The sequence below is a fragment of the Oreochromis niloticus genome, linkage group LG22 (genome assembly GCF_001858045.2).
Source record: "Oreochromis niloticus isolate F11D_XX linkage group LG22, O_niloticus_UMD_NMBU, whole genome shotgun sequence".
Lineage (NCBI taxonomy): Eukaryota > Metazoa > Chordata > Actinopteri > Cichliformes > Cichlidae > Oreochromis > Oreochromis niloticus.
In genome coordinates, this window is record NC_031985.2 from 34,740,605 (window position 1) to 34,762,572 (window position 21,968).

Genomic DNA, 21,968 nt, shown 5'->3' on the forward strand with positions numbered 1-21,968 from the left:
ATGTGTGTGTGAATGGGTGGATGTCTGGATATGTAAAGCGCTTTGGGGTCCTTAGGGACTAGTAAAGCGCTATATAAATACAGGCCATTTACCATTTAATGACATCATCGCCTAATTTGCATAATTGGTCATGCTTATGAAATTGTAACCAACGTTGTAGGGGAGAGAAATAACATCGTGGAAGGGACTTAAAGTGAGTAAAAAACACGGAAGGAAGAACTGACTGCATTACAGTCAGGGCAGGAGCAGCGGCTTCGCTCACTCATGATTCATTCGCAGTTTGGACGCGTAGGGGTGAACATCTCCTGCTCTGACAGCAGCTGGTGGTGTCTGCTGTGTGAGGACGATCTGCTGCCTGTGAGCGCTTTGGCACGGCCGAGGTGCCCACGGCAGCACCTGCTGCTTGTTGAGAGTAAGAGCGATACATGCTTTCACGTCAAAAAGTCGTCCTAAGTCTTCCTAAAACACCAGCAAAAGTAGCCAGAATTGTCGCTAGTCGCTTTTCAGAAAAAAAGTCACTAAGGGGGTCTGAAAACTCACTAAATATAGTGACAAAGTCGCTAAGTTGGCAACACTGGTGAGTTCTTCAATCTCAGCTGACTGCAGGTTTCCCCAATCTTATAAACAGTACCTTTGCATAATGACTGAAACTAGCACCACTGAAGGAACAATGGGCTGGGAGGTCAGTTTCTTGATCATTAATATGCAAATTCTCATGACCGTTGATCAACAACCACTGATCCAAGCTCACTGATCAAAGACCACTGACCAATGGCCATGAGTACCATTCACAGAGAGTTGGGGAATGGCTGCAATCACAGCATTGTAAGATGGTGACAGATGTACCCTTAGGCCCCCTCCTTGATTCAGAGATGGTCTTTCCCTTTTCACGTAAATGGCCTCCTTGACTCCGCGTTCAAACCAGCGTTCCTCCCTGTCCAGGATGTGTACATCTTCATCACTGAAAGAGTGTCCACTGGCCTGTAGGTGTAAATAGACTGCAGAGTCCTGGCCTGACGAGGTGGCTTTTCTGTGTGGAGCCATCCGCTTCGCCAGAGCTTGTTTGGTTTCCTCAATGTATAAATCCTGGAAATCCTCCTGGCACTTAACAGCGTATACTATATTACTCTGTTTGTGCCGGGGGACCCAATCTTTGGGTTGGACCAATTTTTGGCACAGTGTGTTTTGGGGTTTGAAAGCCACAGAGACACTGTGTTTTGAGAAAATGCATCTCAATTGTTCCAGTACTCCTGACACATAAAGGATCTGCGAGGGTGGACCCGGAGTCTGTCTCTCTTCCTCCACAGATTACCTGCAAATCATCACTGCAATCAACTGCTGTTCAATAGAACCAGTGTGACTGCCCAGTCTTTGCCAGATTATCAGCTTACCCAGCGCGCTAAACAGACCAGTTCAGTTAATAATTTGCTCCTTGTGTGACAACCTCTCTTTTCCTTGTCTCCAGTTTTAACCCAGTCAGCCTCAGCCTCTACCTCTATGTGCACTCACCTACATCTGTCATTTCTGCCACTTGGGATGATTACTCACCTGGTGGTCATTGCCAGTGATCTTCAGAGCCATTTCATTGTCACCTGCTTGCCCATCCTTTTTCACCTTCCTCGCAGAATCAAGGCCTCCTCCACTACCCCGTATGCTACCTTTAATACCTAAAGAATCTTTGGAAAGACAAAAATAGCAGATCCCAACTATCCCAACATTTTCCAATTATTTTTATGTTGATTCCGTTGTCTGTCTGAGGAACAGGATTAACTGCACAAACACCTGTACAGACTTAGCCAAAAACCTGATTATCTGAACAGAAAGGGCTTGTAGGGGTTAACAAAGACATTTTAGTTGTTTTGTTACATATATTATACACCAAATGTGTAAGTGGAAGATTTTGCAATTACAAAAATTATAATTCCAATTGAATATATTTTGCTGAACATCATCAATCCAAACAGCAAAGTGCCACTCCTGTAGTCTCTTTCTCTACATTTTTCTGTCTGAACAATACATTGGGCCTATTTTATCTGAACACTCTGCTGTCTACATTTCTGCCACATTCAGCCCCCTTGTGGAAAAGAAGCCACATAAGATGAATCTCAAAATAAAGTCAGGGGTCTCTCTCACTTTGAAAAGTTTCAAACAACCTACCCATTCTGTGAAATCATTCTTGGTACTAGAAAAAAAAAGCTGGAGGTGTTAATTTCATGGGTTAGGTCTTAAATTGAGCTCTGCAATTTTCTTCCTGAGTAGATTAGAGGGAAGGTCTTACTATCCTCAGGTAAGACAGCTCTCTACTCCCTCTGACTCATCACATATTGATTCCTTCCACTGCTGCTTGACCCCCGCTAACCCCTCCAACACTTGTGCCTCCACTGCTTTTCCAGACTAAACCTGTTTACAGGAAGAAATGCAATGCATGTGGCTAACTAACAGTGAAATCAGCCCTTGGGGACAGCGGCAACATGCCTGTGCTGTGACCAAATGGGTTTGGCCCCTGTTGTGTTTGTAGATGACATATGGTTACAATCACACAGGGAGAGCATTATCTTAATCCTCAGGCTAAAGTGCATTTCATTACTTACATCTGCTGGATGTAAGCATGTGCTGTTCTCAGGAATCAAATAATAACAGCAGAAATAGATCACTGATGCTCCCATTGAATTGTCTAGATTGGCAGATATCTGATAAGTTGAATGGAGTCCTCCCATGAGCACTTCCACACTTAATAATGCCATAATGCCAGGCTGTCATGTTCCAGTTTTCTCATGAAGAGAGAAAAAAAAAAATCAGTTTTCTCAACAAATGTGAATTTATATGGAAAAGTTGCAAAGGGAAAATGAGAAGCTTTGTTTTCAATTGTCGTTCTCACTGAGCTGTAATTCCTAATTAAATTTTCTCATTGAAACCTAATTTCAGAAAGGTAGAAAATGGTGCTCTCTCTGCATTGTAATTGAGACGGAAATGAGCAGCCAGTGCACTGAGCCAGCCTGCCTTTTAAAGAATAATGGCATCATTTGTTTGGTGTCCATTAACAAGGAATGAAGTTTTATTAATTCCTCAACTTGGTTTCCTGCATCTCCCTAATTAATTCCATTTTGTTTTTCTCACTAAGGAAGCTACTGCAGATTAATGATGTGGAACAAAAATGTTGTCGAGATGCTGAGGTTCTGCATATACATGGTGTGAAATTTCTGTCATTAGATAAAAATGCCTGATGACTACAACTTTTTATCCTTTTTACATGATGCCAGTGTTGGGGTCCTTTGCCTTAAGGCTTTATTCCATCTGGGTAATTAACTGAAGAAATCAAATTACTTTTGTGGAGAAAAAAAAAAAAAAGTATAAATCTACTAATAAATTTTTAGTTAAGCTAGTTAAAGCTAAAAATGTGTTTTACCACCTATAAGTGGCAGCAGATCTCTCCCAGGTGCCTGGGGCCCTCTCCTTGGCTTGTGCCAGGATGGCCAGCGTCTGGTGGGGTTGGCTGTCTGTTGCCTGATTTTTCTGGCGCTCTTGCCTTTTGGTCATGGGGGCTCTGTCTGGGGCCCCCCCTACTGCTTCTTTCGGGGTGGGCACTGGACATCACGATATGCAGCCTTAGCATCTTGCACCCTGCTGTTATGTGCTGGATTGTCTCAGGGGCATCTTTACCCCATAGACCCCAGCCTCTATGGATCTTGTGCTGAGAGTTTGTTTCTGTGCTGCCATGATTAGTGCCTCTGTGCGGTCTTTCAGTCCAGCTTTGTCCAGCCACTGGTAGGACTTCTGGTTGTTAGCCACTTCCTCTATCTGCTAGTGGTACATATTGTGCAGGGCCCTGTCCTTCCATGAAGGTTACTTCTCTTTCTTGGGATTTTGCTGCCTGAGGTATTCACTGAGCTCACTGAGCACAGTTGGTTGTTTGGGTAGCAATAGTGTTGGCACCCCATGTCTGATCATTGGACCTTGGAAGGAAGAATCACGTTGCCTCGAGCTTCTGTTCATGGGATTAAGCTGTCAATAGTCTCCTGCTGCAGTCCCACTGAAGAATATGTAAGTTTGACTAAAGAATCATTTTACAATCCTTTCTCCAAGGCAATAACTTCAGTTAAACAATTAGCCATGATTTAAGCTGGTTATTTGTAGAGAATTCAACACAGCAATAGGCAATGACTACCAAAATAACAGCTGGAGGTGCCAGTCATTATGATGATGATCAGCCCACAAGTTTTAGTGGTACAAAGCTTATTCAGATTGCTGAAAGAAGTAGACTGTAGATCCCAAGCATCTTCAGTGTGTAGATGGATTTCATCTGACTTGTCAGTCATGAAATCCTAAAGGATGTCCCTTGAACAGGAGTGTGTATCGAATTTGTGATATCAAATGAACTCTCTACTCTCTCTTGTGAACTCTCTACAAGGACATCACATGGTGACATAAGAAAAACAGAACTCATGTATGGTGACAAAATGTTAGTGTTCTCTGAGAATTTGAATGACCTGGAAAAAAAAAAAAAATCTAGAGACATATGACAATAATTTGGTCTGCAGATGTCGTACAAAATGAGTGAGACAGTAGCTTTCAATATAAACAAGATTATTAAAGCTTGAGGTAGTCTTCTGACAGTCAAAATCAATAAAGTGAGACATTTCAACTATCTTGGCCATCTAATCACGAACACTGGGAGGTCATCAATGTTTCTACATAAAAGGATCTCATCATCCTTTCATTAGTGGAAAGAGCTGAAACTTTTACTCCTTGTCCATAAGATCTACCTCAATACACAGATGAAAATCTTGACAATGTGTACATGATATTGACTATTACATAGTGTCCAGACATGGGAAGTAACAAGCTTTTGAACTGCAATAGCTTCTCATCTCTAATGATGATTAGCCTTCTTAAGAAAGATGATAGCTGGAGGCTATGTGAGGAAGACTGGTTTGTCTGGCCATTTTTTGATAAAAGTTAATTTTCAGCAATGGACTACAAATATGAGAATAAATTTCATTGCCGTTAACATCTTCTGAAAGAGACGCAACCAAGTTTAACAAAGATATCCCTCCGCTGTTATCATCTTTAATGCCCTATGCCAAAAACAAAATGCAGAACAGTTACTTGACTCCACTCCCACAGGATCAATTATCTTTTTAAAAAAAAGTTCGATCCCCACTGCATATGGCCCTGGATGTTGTGGTTCCTCTAAAAAACAAAACAAAACAAAACAAAACAAAAAAAAACGAGGCAACAAATCAGAGCTGCTTCACTCCCTGGTGCAAATTTTCTGCCAGGCTATTAGACTTAAACTTTATAAAATAGTAGAGGATGATCTTATACATTGGAAAACTTTACCTACAAATGAGGACAGAAGCACTAGCCCTCCTGTCTTAATGTCATTTTTTTCTATATTTCCAAAGTGCTGCTAAACAGCACTATGAAATAGTACCCCAAATTGTTATCAAAAACATCCAAGTTATTGTTAAAAATTGATTTTCTCCCAAACCATAAAATGGGAGTGAAAGCTAACCATCAATCTGGGACTCTCCACCATTTGATCCTAGAACTGAAGAAGCTTCTCAGATGAGAGGTGAAACGTCTTCAAGCAACTTAAAGAAGTCCAGATGCTTTTCTTTCCGAGCTCCTTCGACTACGATGACCTGGATGACTGAGAACCTTCACAGACATACTAACCATCAACCCAGATCAAAGCCACTATTAAGTCAAGTCATCCTGATTGGTATAGCACATTAAAAGTTAGATTTTTAAAGCACTTTCAAGGTGTTTTAAATGTATTTGTGTACAGATGCTAAAGCCCCAACTTATACAATACAGTCCTTTGAATTATCTTGATTTTATTGTATACATCAATCTCATATTATTGGAATGTGGTGAGCAAACATGATTTCTCTTTTTCCACTCAGTTTGTACTCTAAACCCACAGAATTTCATTCACATATAGCTGCATGAAAAAATCATCATGATTCAATGTGATTTTTGTCCTTTGGATTTACTTGACTTTATTGTGTACATCAGTCCCACACAATTAAAATGTGGTAAGAATTACTTATTTAATTAATCTTTTCTCCATGACATTTAATTTTCTAATCCAAAGTATTAATGTTGATTCAACATGAGTTTTGTCATTTACTGTAACACAAATCTGTTCTAATGTTATGTACACAATACAAATGAGTACTTTTACTTTAGGTGATTTTTTCCTGCTATTGCTTAAAGCAACTGCTGCTACTACTTCTACTACAATGAAAAAAAGTAAGTTTGAGAATTTACTTTAAAAAAAAAATTCTCGTAACAATTTGTACACACATTTCTTGAGAAATTTCAGGTATAACTCACATATTAATATCAAGAAAAAGGCGCTACTTTACACTTAACAATTATGAAGAAATGTTAAGTACATTTTATTTAATTGTATTTAGATTACAATTTATAATTATTTAAATAATTATATTTTCTTATTTTGTCATAGACAGAAATATTGCTTTCATTGAATTTCTAAATGAATTTTACTCTTAACTGTTAACTAGATCTTTTTCCTATTATTGTACTTAGTTTTAGTTTTTACAAATTATATTGTTTTCTATAATGTAAAAGTTTTTTTAAATTATTTTAAAAATTATTATTATTATTATTTTTTTTCCCCGTCCTGTCCGGCTGTGTAGGAATCAAAATTATTGTTTGAAGGCCAAGAAAAATGCCCAACAGATTTATTTTCCCAAGTGGACCATTACAGCATTTGCTATACTGGTCCACTTGATTGTCATAGTTTTTTTTTTTAGGATTTTTTATTTCTATTTTAAGTTAGTACAATCAGCACCACGGACAGGACCGGGGGTCGGGAAAGAGAAAGAAGGAAAGGGAAGTTGGGAAGAGTTAACAGCCAGTGAGCACTGTCATGTTTTTCAACTTCTCCAGTGTATTCAATACCATCAGGCTGACACTCCTGGGTGATAAACTGACAGCGATGGAGGTGAATGTGTCTTGTGTCCTGGATAGTTGATTACCTGACAGGAGAACCACAATATGTGCATCTTCAACATTTTGTGTCTGACAAGGTGATCAGCAACACAGGGGCACAACAAGGGGCAATAGCTAGGTTTCATTTGACGTAGACGTGACGTCGACGTAAAGCGCGAAATTTGACTGGCGGTCGGAAGTGAAAAAGATAAGCGCAAAATCACAGACAGACAGTACGCAAAATGCCTATGTCCTGTTGTGTTTACGGATGCTCCAGTAGGTCGACCAGAGAAACCGATAAACGGTATTTTAGGGTACCAAAAATAGCCCAACGAAGAGGAGAAAAATGGAAAATTCTAACCGAAAAACGTAGGAAAAAATGGATTTTAAATTTACGTTTACAGTCGGGAGGAGCAGAGTCTGCCAATGCCCGTGTCTGCAGCGACCACTTCGTCAGAGGTAATGTTATGTTTGCAAACGAACTTATTAGCATTAGGTTGTCGTTAAATTCTCGTTTACTTAGTGCTTTTAAGTTAGTAGTCTAATATTGACTTGATTGGGACTATAGGCTGCCCAAGTGCTTTGGATGACGAAGAGTCGGAGGACTGGGCTCCGACGGTCAATCTCGGCTACGAACGAAAACCCAGATCGGAATCAGTTCTCAAACGAGAGAAAAGAATGAAGCTTAAGGCAGAACAGCATCGATGTGCAGAGGCGATTTTGGATATGCAACAGACGGCTGAGAGCCCGGATTTGAGCCTAGTGACAGTGGAGAACCCCGAACTGCAGCTTCCAGCTGAGAATCCACAACCAGAAGACTTCAGTGTGAATGAGACATTCACTTATCCAGGTAAGATATTGTGCTGAGATGTAAAACAAACAAGAATCATGTCAAAGAGAAAAAGATGCCATTATCTGTAATGATTATGGTTGTTGACGTTAAAGCCGCTACCGCTAACTGTTAGCGTGTTTAAGATAAAGCAATATAAGAACAAACACTCACCCTTGCAAACACCAAACTGTATCCATCACGGAGACGTTTTGTTCCAAGGTTGTGGACCCACCCGCTGACAAAAAAATTGTACGCCTCCAGACTCTTGAAAGCTTTCATTTGCTGCCTAGTGTAGTAAGAAGTCTGGAGGACCAAGTAGTTGGTGATATCCACAGCCTCGATAGTAGGCAAATCCTTTACTTCTGTGGTGTATTCGGACATTTTCAAAGAATACAGATCACGTCCGATATATTTTTTAACTATCTGTTTATATCTCTCCCGAGAAACGGGGTCTAAAGTTGCACAATAGCTGCTCTCCTGACTCTCCACAGTGTCCTCCATGTTTACTTCCGCCCTCCACTCAAAAATCGCGCTGCCTCCGCACGTCATCAGAACCACGTGACCGCAACCCAACTATTCTCTTTCCTTTCCTCGTCACTCTCTACACCACAGACTTCAGCCACTGCACAGAGACCTGCTTCAGAACTTTTCTGATGATTCTGCGGTGGTTGGATGCATCAGTGAGGTGATGAGACAGAGTATCGGACTGTGGTTGACTCTTTTGTCCCGTGGTGCTAACAGAATCAAAAAGATCAAAGAATTGATTGTGGATGGTGGAGGACCAGGAAATCTGTTACCCCTGTTTTAATCCAGAGGGTTGATGTGGACATTGTCAAGGACTATAAATACCTTGGAGTACACATAGGCAATAAACTGGACTGAGTTAAAAACACCACTACCCTCTACAGCAGGGGTGTCCAACTCTAGGCCTCAAGGGCCGGTGTCCTGCAGGTTTTATCTCCAAAGGTTGATTCTGTTCACCTGGATGCAGCGTTTTCAGTGGGAGAAACATTTCGTCACTCATCCAAGTGACTTCTTCAGTCTTCAGAAAATGCTACATCCAGATGAACGGAATCAACCTTTGGAGATTTACTTACCTGGATGATTGAGAATGCATCAAGACATGCAGGTTTTAGATCTCACCCTGGGTCATCACACCTGAATCAAATGATTAGTTAATTCCAGGCCTCTGGAGAACTTCAAGATGTTGAGGAGGTAATTTAGCCATTTAAATAAGCTGTGTTGGATCAGGGACACATCTGGGGACACCAGCCCTTGAGGCCTGGAGTTGGACACCCTTGCTCTACTGGAAGGGCCAGAGTCATCTCTATTTTCTGAGGCAGCTAAGGACTTTTTGTCAGACAATGCTCAGGATTTTCTATTTTGTTGTGAGATTTTGAGTCCGTTGTGGCCAGTGCCATCCTCTATGTTGTTGCTGCTGGGGCAGCAGGCTGAGGGTTGCAGATGCTGTCAGACTCAAACAGATATGCAAGGTAGGTAATGTTGTGGGGATAGAGCTGGACTCCTTTAAGGTGGTGTTGGAGTGTAACAGGGTATCCATTGTGTAGAGTGTATCTATTAACTGTTGGAATGTTGCTGGTGCACCTTTAAGCCCAAATGGCATGACTTTAAATTGGTACATACCAAAAAGAGTTTTGAAGGCTGTCAGCTCTTTTGCTTCTGGTGCCAAAGCCACTTGCCAGTATCCCTTACACAGATCCAGTGTCGCTTGCTGATCCAACTCTCCCCAACAGGTCATCCACCCTGGGCATTGGGTTAGGGGTTAGGGTATCAACCTTGGATACTGCATTCAAATATCTGAAATCAATACAGAATCTCAAGATGTCATCTTTCTTTGGTACCAAAACAATCCAGCTGCACCACTCACTACTTGACACCTCAATGTTTCCTAGATTAAACATCAATTTCATTTATTTCTTCAGCACTGGTACCAACCGCTCTGGAATCCCGTGGCTCTTTTGACGAACAGGTACATTCTCCTTCACCCACATCTTGTGTTGAACCAGTGACGTGAAGCTTGGCATTTCTCGAAAGAGCTGTGGATCCACAAGTGGTTTTATATTGGCCTACTCAGTAGGAGAAAAATGAGAAAGGTCAACTGAAGCACAATCTGGAATGTCAGTTGGAAAGAACTTCTCCATCACCTCCTCATCCCTAACTAAACGCACCAGTAACTGATGGACTGGCTCTTGTCGGCTGTGGAATTTTTTCAACGGGTTCACACGAAATGTCTGATATTTTTTGGCTCTTTCTGGCATATTCAATTCATAAGTGACTTTACTTACTTGTCTGATGATCTTGTATGGTCCATGTCATTTTGTCAGCAGCTTGTTATCGCTAGTGGGAAGCAATAATATTACTTTCTGACCTGGAAGGATACCCTATCCCTGGCCTTCCAATCATACCATGTCTTCTGATGTTTGTGTTGCTATCATGTTGTCCTGCACTAATGATACCATTCCCCCCAATCTCTCTCTCATGTTGATGACGTAGGCTGCGATGTTTTCACCCTCTGCTTTGGGGTCCTCCCAGCAGTCCTTCAGCAGATCCAGTGGGCCTCTCACTTGGTGGGTGTACAAAAGTTCAAAAGGTGAGGAGCCAGTGGAAACCTGCAGGATCTCCCAGTAGGCGAACAGAAGGTAACGCAGCCATTGATCCCAGTCAGCACCTGTGTAAGAGACAAACTTGCACAGGATAGTTTTGAGAGTCTGGTTGTATCTCTCCACTAGCCCATCTATTTGGGGGTGATAAGGGGTGGTCTTAAGTCCCTTCATCCCTAACAGCTTATAAACCTGCTGCAACAACTTGGATAGGAAGTTTGTTCCACAATCCGTCAGAATTTCTCTTGGTATGCCTACCCTAGAAAAAAGCTGCAGCAGAGAATGAGCAATGTGACGGGCTTTAATTGATCTGAATGGGAAGACCTCAGGAAATCATGTTGCATAGACCAATATGTAACAATGGCCGATGTGGAGCTCTTCTCTAAAGGACCCATAATATCCATGCCTAGCCTCTCAAAAGGTGTTTCAATAATGGCAGTGGTTGCAACTGGGCTCGCGCTACTCCCTCGTCCGAGGTCAACTGACATTTTTTACTGGAACGGCAAAACTCAGAAACCTGGACATACATCCCTGACCAAACAAAATGGCTGCTGATCCTATTCAGTGTTTTGTGAAAAGCCAGATGACCTGCCCATGGAATTGAATGACCCAAATCCATAACTGTTTCTGAACTGTTGTGCTAGTGCTACCGCTTCACACTTCCCCTTTCTCTGGTACAAGATGCCTCCTTTTAGCAAATAAACCGTGTCTGTAAGACAGCTTACTTGACCTTGACTAGTCCCCTCTACCTCTGTTACCTTCTCAAACCAGGGTTTTAGAGAAGGGTCGCTTCTTTGGAGTGCACCTAAATCTGAGGGAATGTCAATCTCAAGCTGATTATTTGGCTTAGGAAACAAAGCTGCACCTTCTCTCCCTGAGCCTTTGAACTTTTCCCTTCTTTTCTGAGCCCTAGACTGCCTAGTCTTTCCTGGCTCCGTTTCCAGAGACTCCTCAAAAAAAGGGTAGCTCTTGCATCATTTCCTTTGCACTTGTGAGCCTCCAGATTCATCACCTGAGCCTTGCATGTCTTTTTCAGCACTCACTTGGGGGTCATAATCTATCTAGTGTATTAGATCAAGTAGAAGGGATGTCATTACCAAGTATCACTGAATATGGAAAACTGGGAACCAAAGCTACCACTAAGAAGTAGGTTTGACCTCCCACCGTCAGGTAAACCTCAGCAGTGGGGTGCCGTGTTCCTCTCCATGCACACAGCATATTGTAGCCCCCACCCCACTTAGCTTTTCTTTTGGCCAAAGTTATGACAGTGGTAACAGTTAATATCCTGAACTGAAGACTTAAAGGATTTCTTTATATTGTGAGGTCTTTGGGAACGGAGCTGCCTAGAACTAGAAAGATTTCTAGCCTGAACTTGACCAGAACCCTGTTCACCCCCAATGGACTTACTTGGTTGAGCGTAGTGGTTCTTCCGGCTGAAGTAGTTGCACTTGCTTCCCTTTCTGGCTGTAGTGAAAACCTCTGTGAGGTTCGCGGCTTCCTTTGCTGTCTTCGGGTCACACTCACATATCCAGATCTCCAGCTCTGGGTTAACCATTCTCAAAAACTGCTCCAGAATTATCTGCTCGGAAATTTATTCTACAGTTGATTTTTCAGGTTTAATCCATCTTGAAAACAAGTCTTTCAATCTTACATAAAGTTCACGTGGCATCTCACCTTGTTCAACTTTCAGGGATCTGAAGTGGCATCTATAGGTGTCAGCATAGGTGTCTCATATTTTGCCAGAATAGCCTCCTTCACTTTATCATAGTCCTCAGAGTCTGTTAAATCCATAAGAATGGAATGTCTTCACCACTGAATCCATGTTCTTGTTCTTCAATTGTCGTAGGGGGTCCTGGTGCCTCTGGTGGACCAGGCTTATCAATTGCAGTGTTAACTTGTTGCTGGATTTTCTGAAATTGATGCCGCATGCCTTTCCACCTTTGCTCCTGACGTGACAAATCTTTCTTCCACTTGTGGTCTCTGGCTGCTTGAGACTGAATAAGAGATTTCACCAATCCAGTAAGTTCCTCCAATTTGTCCTCATGGCTTGCTGTTGCCATGGTCTCTAGGTCAGATGAAGCTCCAACTCCTTCATCCGGCTGCTCCTCTTGGCGTGGCTTTTTTCCCTCTTTTGTCATCATCTTCTTACTGTAGCATGAATGACACACTTCTGACATCACTTGTAACAGGGCGGCCCTTAGCGGCTGGAATCCCAGTGAGGCAGACCAAGACAAGTGTTAGTGGAACAAAAAGTATTTATTTTTCATGCAGCTTTCCTCACAATCAATTCACTCTCTCTACTGACAGCTGGCAGCCTTAAATACCTTCAGCTGTCACAGACTAAACCATTATTCCACTCACCGGTAAATTCTTAAATCCCAACCTTCCACCACGTTATACAATACACCAATTTGAATAAATAAATATATAAATACATTTAAAATTTTCATATTATTAAATATTTTACACTTTAATCTGACACCATACAAAAACCAACAAAAGTGTTGGTGTGGGGAACAAAGATTCTCCACAGTCTCTTAACTCATGGCCTCTCCCGGAACCTTTAAATGGTGTCTGGACCTCCAGGGAAACATTTGACCAAACACCTTGGAGAGAACACAGGAAACAAAGGTGAGTAATCACATCTTGCAATCACTTCTTTGCACCCCCTTAGACTTCCACACACACATTTGCGTTAGTTCTCCTTACTGGTAAAGTTTATTACTCTCAATCACAACTTTTTCCTTTTCACATTTCTTGATGAAGAGCAGTTGTGCAGACGTGGAATAAAGGCTACCAACTGATTGTGAAATACACAGTAAATATTCTACAAATAATTAAACTTCGTGTGTGCAAATGTTCTTCATGTGCAAATCTATGCTTAAAGTGCTAGATAAAGTGCTCTTAATAAAGTGAAAGGTACTCGTAAAGTGCTATACAGATTTGTCAAAAGATTTCAGGATTTTGGGATTTTTATTATGTTATGCTTAAAAGTACGTTTCTTTATCTAAATGTGTTTGCTCTTTTCAGTATTAAGCTTAAATAGGGAAGTCACATTTTGTGCAGACTCCTAAATGGGGAAGTTACATACACTCTGTACTCCACAGGAAGCCTGCACGCAGCACGGGTCTATTTTATCTCTTCCTGTATCTCTTCCTGTATGTGCTCTGTGAATAAAGACTGTTTTTTTTTTTATTGCACGGTGCGAGTCTCTCTCTGAGTCTCACCCGTGTACACGTTAAACCTGTCTGAGCGTTTTTATTCTGACCTGAGTTGCAAAACAGGAAAACTCCTGACAAGATTATAATATAAATAGTAGTAAGGGAATCCTCTTCCTTACATGGAGAGGAGGATGTTGTCCAAGATAAGGAGAATGATGGTTTATACCTCCCACCTACTCCATGACGTGCTGCCTAAGACAGGAGCACGTTCAGTAAGAGACTGAGATTACCCAAATCCACCACTGAACGACCCCTGTACAACTCCTCCATCTAACTTTGAACTAAATTAAATAATACAATATATGTCTGTTACTGTTCTTATTATTGTCTTGGAGCAACTGTAACCACATAATTTCCTTAGGGATTAATAAAGTATTCTGATTCTGATGTACTTTTCTTTCTTTTCTTTCTTTCTGAAAGAAAATAAAAAGTGTGAAATATAACTTATTTTACCAATAAAAATGCTTGAAAAAACAGTGTTGATGGAGTTGTGAACTGTTAAAAGCATACATTTCCACACAAAGACATATAATAAATGCATGTTGGATTCCCTAACTGTTTGGACCCACTTGGATGCTTCCCCTTCCTGGATGTCCTCTCGCCAGTCTGTGTACTCACAATTATCGTCTATCTGTAAATAAACTCTTTTAAACCTCTTACTTGGCTTTTTTGTGCAAGGCTGATGATGTTCAAAAATGTGGTTGTCCCAGTGGTTGGGACATTATTAAAAACCTTTAAAGAGGATGGTATTTAAGTGCCCTATTTGGGGAAAATCCTAAAAGGCACTGTCATTTCTTTGATTGCTGATAACCTTGTAGCCCATGTAGTGGGCGGTTTTCTTCGGTCATACATGAAGAGCAATAGCCACCAATCCAGGTATACACAAAACATGTATGCCTGGATTGGTGGCATTGTGGATAGTGCTGTTCCCTCACAGCAAGAAGATCCTAGGTTCAAATCCACAATCTGACTAGTCTGCAGTGGGTTCTTTCTGGGTATTCTGGTTTCCTCCCACCGTTAAAAGTCGTGCAATTAGCGTTAGGATAATTGGTGATTCCAAATTGCCCATGAATGTGAGTGCAAATGGTTGTTTGTCTCTATGTGATAGACTGGTGAGCTGTCCAGGGAGTACCCTGCCTCTTAGGCTACGTCCACACTAATGCGTTTTCGTTTGAAAACGCATTTTCTCTCCGTTTTGGCCTCCCGTCCAAACTGAGACGGCATTTTCCTCAAGGAAAAACGCAGCGCTTTGGAAACACTCTCGAAAAACGCAGCGCTTTGGAAACACTCTCGAAAACGCGTAAAACGGAGCTGTCCTATCGCAGTGTGGACCCTTGAAAACGCAGACTTTCTAAAACGATGACGCATTTTAGTCATGTGATGCACTCTTGTGACCAATTAAACAAAGATAGCGGAGTGCATTATAAAGCAGTTGTTTTGATTGCTCTCAATTTTGACAGCCCTAAAAAGATTAATATCAGTTTGTACATGCTCCAGATAGCTTTTCTTCAAATTCGTTAATTCTCACTCGCTCTTGCACATGCGCAGGACTGGAACATAAGCGTTTTTGGCCGTTTCAATGTGGACACACAACTCTGTGAAAACGATTGAAAACCCTACTGTGGACGTGGAATGTTTTCAGATGAAAACACCGTTTTCAAATCTATCCTGGCTAGTGTGGATGTAGCCTTAACCTATCACTTTGGGGTTATACTCCAGCCCCCCTGCAACCTGGAAAAAGAGAGGACGACGTTGTAAATTCATTATGTTAACCAGACTCTAGACTTTGTTGACAATTTTGTAATATGAAGACAACATGTAGTATTCAAGTGACCAAGTAGTATTGGGGTAAAAGTTTACCCCAATACTACTTGGGGTACATAGTTACTTACTTAGTTAGCTCAACTTACTTCATCTAAACATGTTTCAATCACGTTTCATCAACGGAAAATGCACAGGTTTGAATATGAATAAGTTTTGTTGATTTAACGAAGTTGTTTAAGTTTCTGCCAAAGCAAAACAATTGTGTGCAACCAGTGTCCACCACTGAATTATTCTCTTTTATGAACATGCTCTTTTTTTCAGTGTATTAAGCCACATTTTTAATTTCATTATGCACTGAAAAAGATCTACATAAACCAATCTATAAATGCAAATATAAAAGTCTACTTGCCTTTCTGAAACTAATGTTCTAGCTCTGGAGTGGAAACGCCTCTCCTTAAATTACCCTCAATATACACTCCACTGGCAACCATATCCTGGGCCTGATATTATACCAAACCTCTGAGCTATACTGTTGTGATTCCTGAAACATAAGTTTAAAAGACTTTCAGCACTAACAAACAAAATATTAACTTTCAATTCATTAACCTCCTAGGACCTGGCGTCCACATATGTGGACATCACATTTTGGGTTATTTAGACCAAAATACTCAATTTTGCTCTACAAGGGCCTGGTATCCACTTACGAGGACATTATACTGCTACTGTTCTATCAAAATTTTAAACTAATATCCTCATATGTGGCTCTTATTTTTCTTAAAAACAAAAATAAGGTTAAAAAAAAATCTGGTAATTCTTTGTTTTTACATTCATTGGGTCCCAATATGCCCAAATATCAAAGAGAAATTAAAAATGCATGCCGTGGAAGAGTTCGGGTCTTAGGAGGTTAAGAAATATCTAAAGGACTTAATTCACAACAGGCCTTTTACTTACGTTAAGTTTAGAAAACCAATAATAAAGTAGAGCTAGACCAGGGATCTAAAACCTGCAGCTCCTCAGCTTTTTCTCATTAACTTCCTCAATTACTTTGTGTTTTATTACTTTATTCAAGATTTCATTAACTAAAATGTGTGTCATAGTTTGTCAGTCACCTGACACCTTATGTTAATAGCAAACTCACTAGCAGCAGTTACATGGATTGTAGATACATGCATATCTAATCCTGAGTCCTCCTAGTTATTAACTTCTAATCCAAAACAAGAAAAAAAAAAAAAAACAAGTCACAAAGAAAAACTGAATTGAAAAATACCAGGCCAAACATTTGCTTTTGCTTTATCTGCTGCTTGACTTGAGTTTAAATTAAACTTAAACTGGTCTTGACTTCTTTACTTTTACAATTAGACTACTAAATTTTATTATCAAAACTGATTCATGTAGACAAATTTTTTAAAGTACCTATTAACATGACTCTTTTGACAGTAAAAGTTACCTATCCCCGAGGTAGACAAATAAACAGATGCAAAGGGTTTTAGGTGCCGCCAAGAATGCCTTGCTACTCCTTTTATAACATATTAAAACTCATGGCTCTAGAGCCAGAACATGGGGATGAGAAAAGGTGGAGAAGTTTATTTTCTGCGCTTTCTATCAAGCAAGCTAAGTATTTTAGGTGTATTCTAACTCAAATCTCAGCATTCCTTAGGCTCAGATCAGTAATACTCACCAATACAACAAAACGTTGGCAACAACAGTCAAAGGGCAAATATCAGAGATCTGCTTTAATGTTAAATCCATTTGATTTTCACCACAGAGAGGTATGACATTGAACACATTCTTTTCTCAACTCTGAAAATAGAGACATCCAGCTGCTCTGTGAAGTATTAAAGAAACAAGGTTAGTCTTACCATACATTTATATGAAAAAGCGTGTGATGTTTCAGACACTAGAAATCCAGACAGCTATGAATTTAAAGAATAAATGTTTACATATATATATATATATATATTATTAAACAAACATTGCAGAAACCATTTTATTTCAGCTGTACATGTAACCAGGCCAGGTCTTCGAAATGTCAAGATGTAAATTAAAAAGTAAAAAGACTTTTGAGTTGTACTAACCAAATATGGATGCAAAGCAGTCGTCAATAAAAGATATAAATGTTAATGCAAAATGTTCAATGTATATTATGATTTATAGTAATACTTACACAGATCCTCTTACAATCTCTCTTAAAATTAATCATCAATTAAGTGATATTCAACGAAATATTCAATTAGAGACATAAAATAATGCAAGTAAAATTAATGAATAATTCTCACTGCTGTTCAGAACAGCACTTAACTAGAACTAATTCTGGAAATCCATAACATCTCAGAACTACCCCCAAATATCTATTCAAAAATAATATAACATATTTCATCTATGTGTATATGAAAATAAGAAAATACAAGAGAAAACAAGACACACTAAACTTAAACAACAGTGAGACTGACTATAAGCACAGCTACTATACAGTTTTTCAGTTTTTTTGCTTTTTATTTTAATGATGACCTGTTAAGTAAAGCTATTATTAATGGTCAATGAGGGTAACCTGTGAAATACGTAGTCTTGTAAGAAGTGAGTAACTCTTTTCGGAATGTGTGAAAAGTACTATTTCTAGCACAAAGCACAGCTCCTGTGAGCCGCATCACAACAGGGATCTCAAAAGACCCACATTGCAGTATGACAGCTTTCCAAATGCTTTTTTTGTGTGGTGCCGCAAAATAAGAGGAAGTAATAATTATTGTGCCTTTCCCTGAAGGAAGAACAACACTCGGTGTATAAATACTCAATCAACAATCTCTTTATTCCATACAACACTTTGAGCATAAACCTCCGGACGGGAGATGTGGACAGGAGGGTGTCCACCAGTTTTCAGGCCCCTCTTCTGTGGAACCAGCTTCCAGTTTGGATTCGGGAGACAGACACTATCTCTACTTTCAAGATTAGGCTTAAAACTTTCCTTTTTGCTAAAGCATATAGTTAGGGCTGGACCAGGTGACCCTGAATCCTCCCTTAGTTATGCTGCAATAGACGTAGGCTGCCAGGGATTCCCATGATGCATTGAGTTTTTCCTTTCCAGTCACCTTTCTCACTCACTATGTGTTAATAGACCTCTCTGCATCGAATCATATCTGTTATTAATCTCTGTCTCTCTTCCACAGCATGTCTTTATCCTGTTTTCCTTCTCTCACCCCAACCAGTCGCAGCAGATGGCCCCGCCCCTCCCTGAGCCTGGTTCTGCCGGAGGTTTCTTCCTGTTAAAAGGGAGTTTTTCCTTCCCACTGTCGCCAAAGTGCTTGCTCATAGGGGGTCATATGATTGTTGGGTTTTTCTCTGTATTTATTATTGTGCTATCTACTGTACAATATAAAGCGCCTTGAGGCAACTTTTGTTGTGATTTGGCACTATATAAATAAAATTGAATTGAATTGAATTGAATTGAACCAGATCTTGAAGTGTCTGACCGTTTCTCACATTCCTATAGCTTCAGCCTCCCTCCAAAGTCATAAAACCTAAACATCCACATTCTTTCTCTCTCAGTGAGCCTAAGTTACGACCTTGGTTTCCTGTGCAGTATGTTCTGTTCTTTCTAATCAGACAAATAAGGCCATGATTCTCTGAAAACAGTATTTCTTATAAATCAGCAGTATTATGCATCATAAAACAGTGTAATAATTTCACAATCTTTAAACCAAGGCATAATGTGGCCTATAGCCATATAATGATTCGACAATTTTTTTATTAGAAGTATAAGGTGGCATAAGCTAGTATAATAATCTCACATTATCTATATATAGAAGCGGTCCAAACCACGCTGGACCACCAAAGGTGGTCAAAACATCCAGCCACATGTCCCAGAACCAACAAAGTACCCGCATCCCAGTGGTGTTTGGCAGCATCCACCGGTGAGCAGTGGGGGAGGGTGAACCCCTCCCTCCATTGACCAAGCACCAGACCCAAGCCCAGCCATGCACACACACACACACTCACACATACCCACCCACCCACTAATGACACACAGACACACACTGACCCCTGCCCCTCTTAGGTGACAGTGAGCAGATGCCTGGTGTTTTTTTGTTTGTGTGTTTGTTTTGTTTTTGGTTTGCAGACTATATTGTTTTGGATGTTCAGTAAAACCCGATACTTCTATGGAACTGCTCACACAAGATTCTGAAGGAGTAAAAGAAATACTTATTCTCAAAGGACTTTCATGATGCTAACTATGCTGTGCAAGAGAGCATGGAAAGGCCCCAGTACAGAGAGCCAGGGCATCAATGGCAATTAATGCAAGTGGTGTCTCAGACAAGCAGGCTAATGAGTTTTAATATACATGCAGGTGAGGTAGAGCTGAGTCACTGAAGCCCTTAATGAACCCATGACAGCCTAATTAGCCACAATTTACAATTCTAGGATGCTAATCAGAGTTACTGAAATGCACACATCTTTGTATGAATGAGTCTTTTTAAATACTGCAATCTGCTGCCTTGATTGATGATTGCCTATTTTTTTTCTTGCTCACTTTCTCTTTACTCTATCCAGATTGTTTCTCGACCAGCTAAGTCTATAATATTGTGAAAGATGTTTTGATTGTCAACAATCCAAACACACACATAAACACACACACACACACACACACACAAATGCACCCCCAAACTCATACGTTCATACTCAAACGCATATTTCTATACCTTGAGCAACCCCACCCTGAAGTGGACTCCACTTTATGAACTGTTTAGAGAGACACTGGTAAGTGGAATATAAATATACATTTAAATATTAAACAAACATAACACAAGTAAACATAAAATGCATTTTTTAAAGTAGAGTGTTTATTGTTAAGGGGAAAAAATCCAAACCTGTATGGCGTGGTGTGACAAAGCAGTTATTAGCGACCTAATAACTGTTTGGGCCACCCTTAGCAGTTACAACTGCAATTAAGCATTTGCGATAAACAACTTTATTTAGAAACAATACTAATGTTCCTCTTCTCTAATTATTAATTGGGCACACACCTGCATTTTGAGTTTTGTAAATTAACTTAGAGATGACTAGAGTTTTTTCTCTCTGTGCATCAATATATATATATTCAGGTAAAATTTTGGTCAGCAGTATCTCAGACCTTTGGGGTCACTTGAAACACCTACACACATCATGCAGACCTAATCGAGAACACTCGTAACATGTTGTGGAGCCCTGTATTTCAGTCTATAGCTACTTTTATATACAAATGGACAGAAGAACCATGTCACACCATGACTACATGGGCTGCCAGAAGAGAGTGACTTCATATAAACACTGAATCGACAACCAAAAAAAATTCAGCTAGGAGACTGGCTCAAATGCAGCACATTTTATTTTAAAATGTGTGTCTGAGCTTTGTCAGTACTCATATATTTATTTTGTTGCTATATCCAGCAGAAGTTGGCATCTGATGTTGATGTCATTGAAGACCTCGGGTATGAGCCAGTTTTATGTGAAAACTGCAAAATCAGCCTTTGTCCACATTAAATAGTCATGAATAATGAAATGCTACTTTAATAATGCGATGGGACAGTTAACTAACAAACAGTCTCACAATGTGCTTTAGAAAAAACATGAAAAGTAGTACTTTTCTGTTTTAGTATCTTGCCCAAGGATATTGGGCATGTAGACTGGAGCAGCCAGGGATTGCACCACCAACCTTCCAATTAGTAGATGACCAGCTCTACAGCCATCCTATAAGGCTATAACTTTGCACAAGACTGAATTTTGAACAAATACCTTGCAGTCTGTAAGAGTAGGAATACCAAGTGGGATTTCTGGCAGTTATAAAGCTGAGTCCCTTCTTCTCAATTTCATGAACAATCAAATGGTTCAAATCTCTGCACAGACATTCATTCACATAACATTTGGGTCACGACTTTATCAGTCACATTTTTAAGACAAAATGTGACTGATAATATAAATGTATACAGGGTGGGCCATTTATATGGATACACCATAATAAAATGGGAATGGTTGGTGATATTAAAGTCCTGTTTGTGGCACATTAGTATATGTGAGGGGGAAAACTCCTCAAGATGGGTGGTGACCATGGTGGCCATTTAGAAGTCGGCCATCTTGGATACAACTTTTGTTTATTCAATAGGAAGAGAGCCATGTGACACATCAAACTTATTGGTAATGTCACAAGAAAAACAATGGTGTGCTTGGTTTCAATGTAACTTTATTCTTTCATGAGTTATTTACAAGTTTCTCTTTGTTCACAGCCATTGACATGTTGAAGAGGTTAACACGTGAGGAGCAGATCGAAATTGTGTTGATATCTGGTGAACGCAGTAACCAGGTCATTGCAGCAGATTTCAATGCAAGACACCCTACGAGACCACCCATCTCCCATGCTACAGTTAGCAAACTGCTTGCTAAGTTTCGTGAAACTGGTTCAGTGTTGGATTTGCCAAAATGTGGACGCAAGAAAACTGTTACTAATGAAGAAACATCAGTGGCTGTCCTAGCTTCATTCAGCAAGAGCCCACAGCGTAGCACTCACCGCATGTCACTGGAGAGTGGCATTAGTCGAACATC

General features: G+C 40.2%; 1 long non-coding RNA gene across 1 annotated transcript; it reads right to left on the reverse strand.

Annotated features, from left to right (window-relative positions):
* Positions 1–8,424: 8,424 nt before the first annotated feature.
* On the reverse strand, positions 8,425–12,682 carry LOC109196325 (uncharacterized). Its single transcript, XR_002057835.2, has 5 exons — positions 12,091–12,682; positions 11,824–11,995; positions 9,752–10,484; positions 9,440–9,613; positions 8,425–8,529 (listed from the first exon to the last, which is right to left on the reverse strand). It is a non-coding gene; the product is annotated as an uncharacterized LOC109196325 (long non-coding RNA).
* Positions 12,683–21,968: the final 9,286 nt, after the last annotated feature.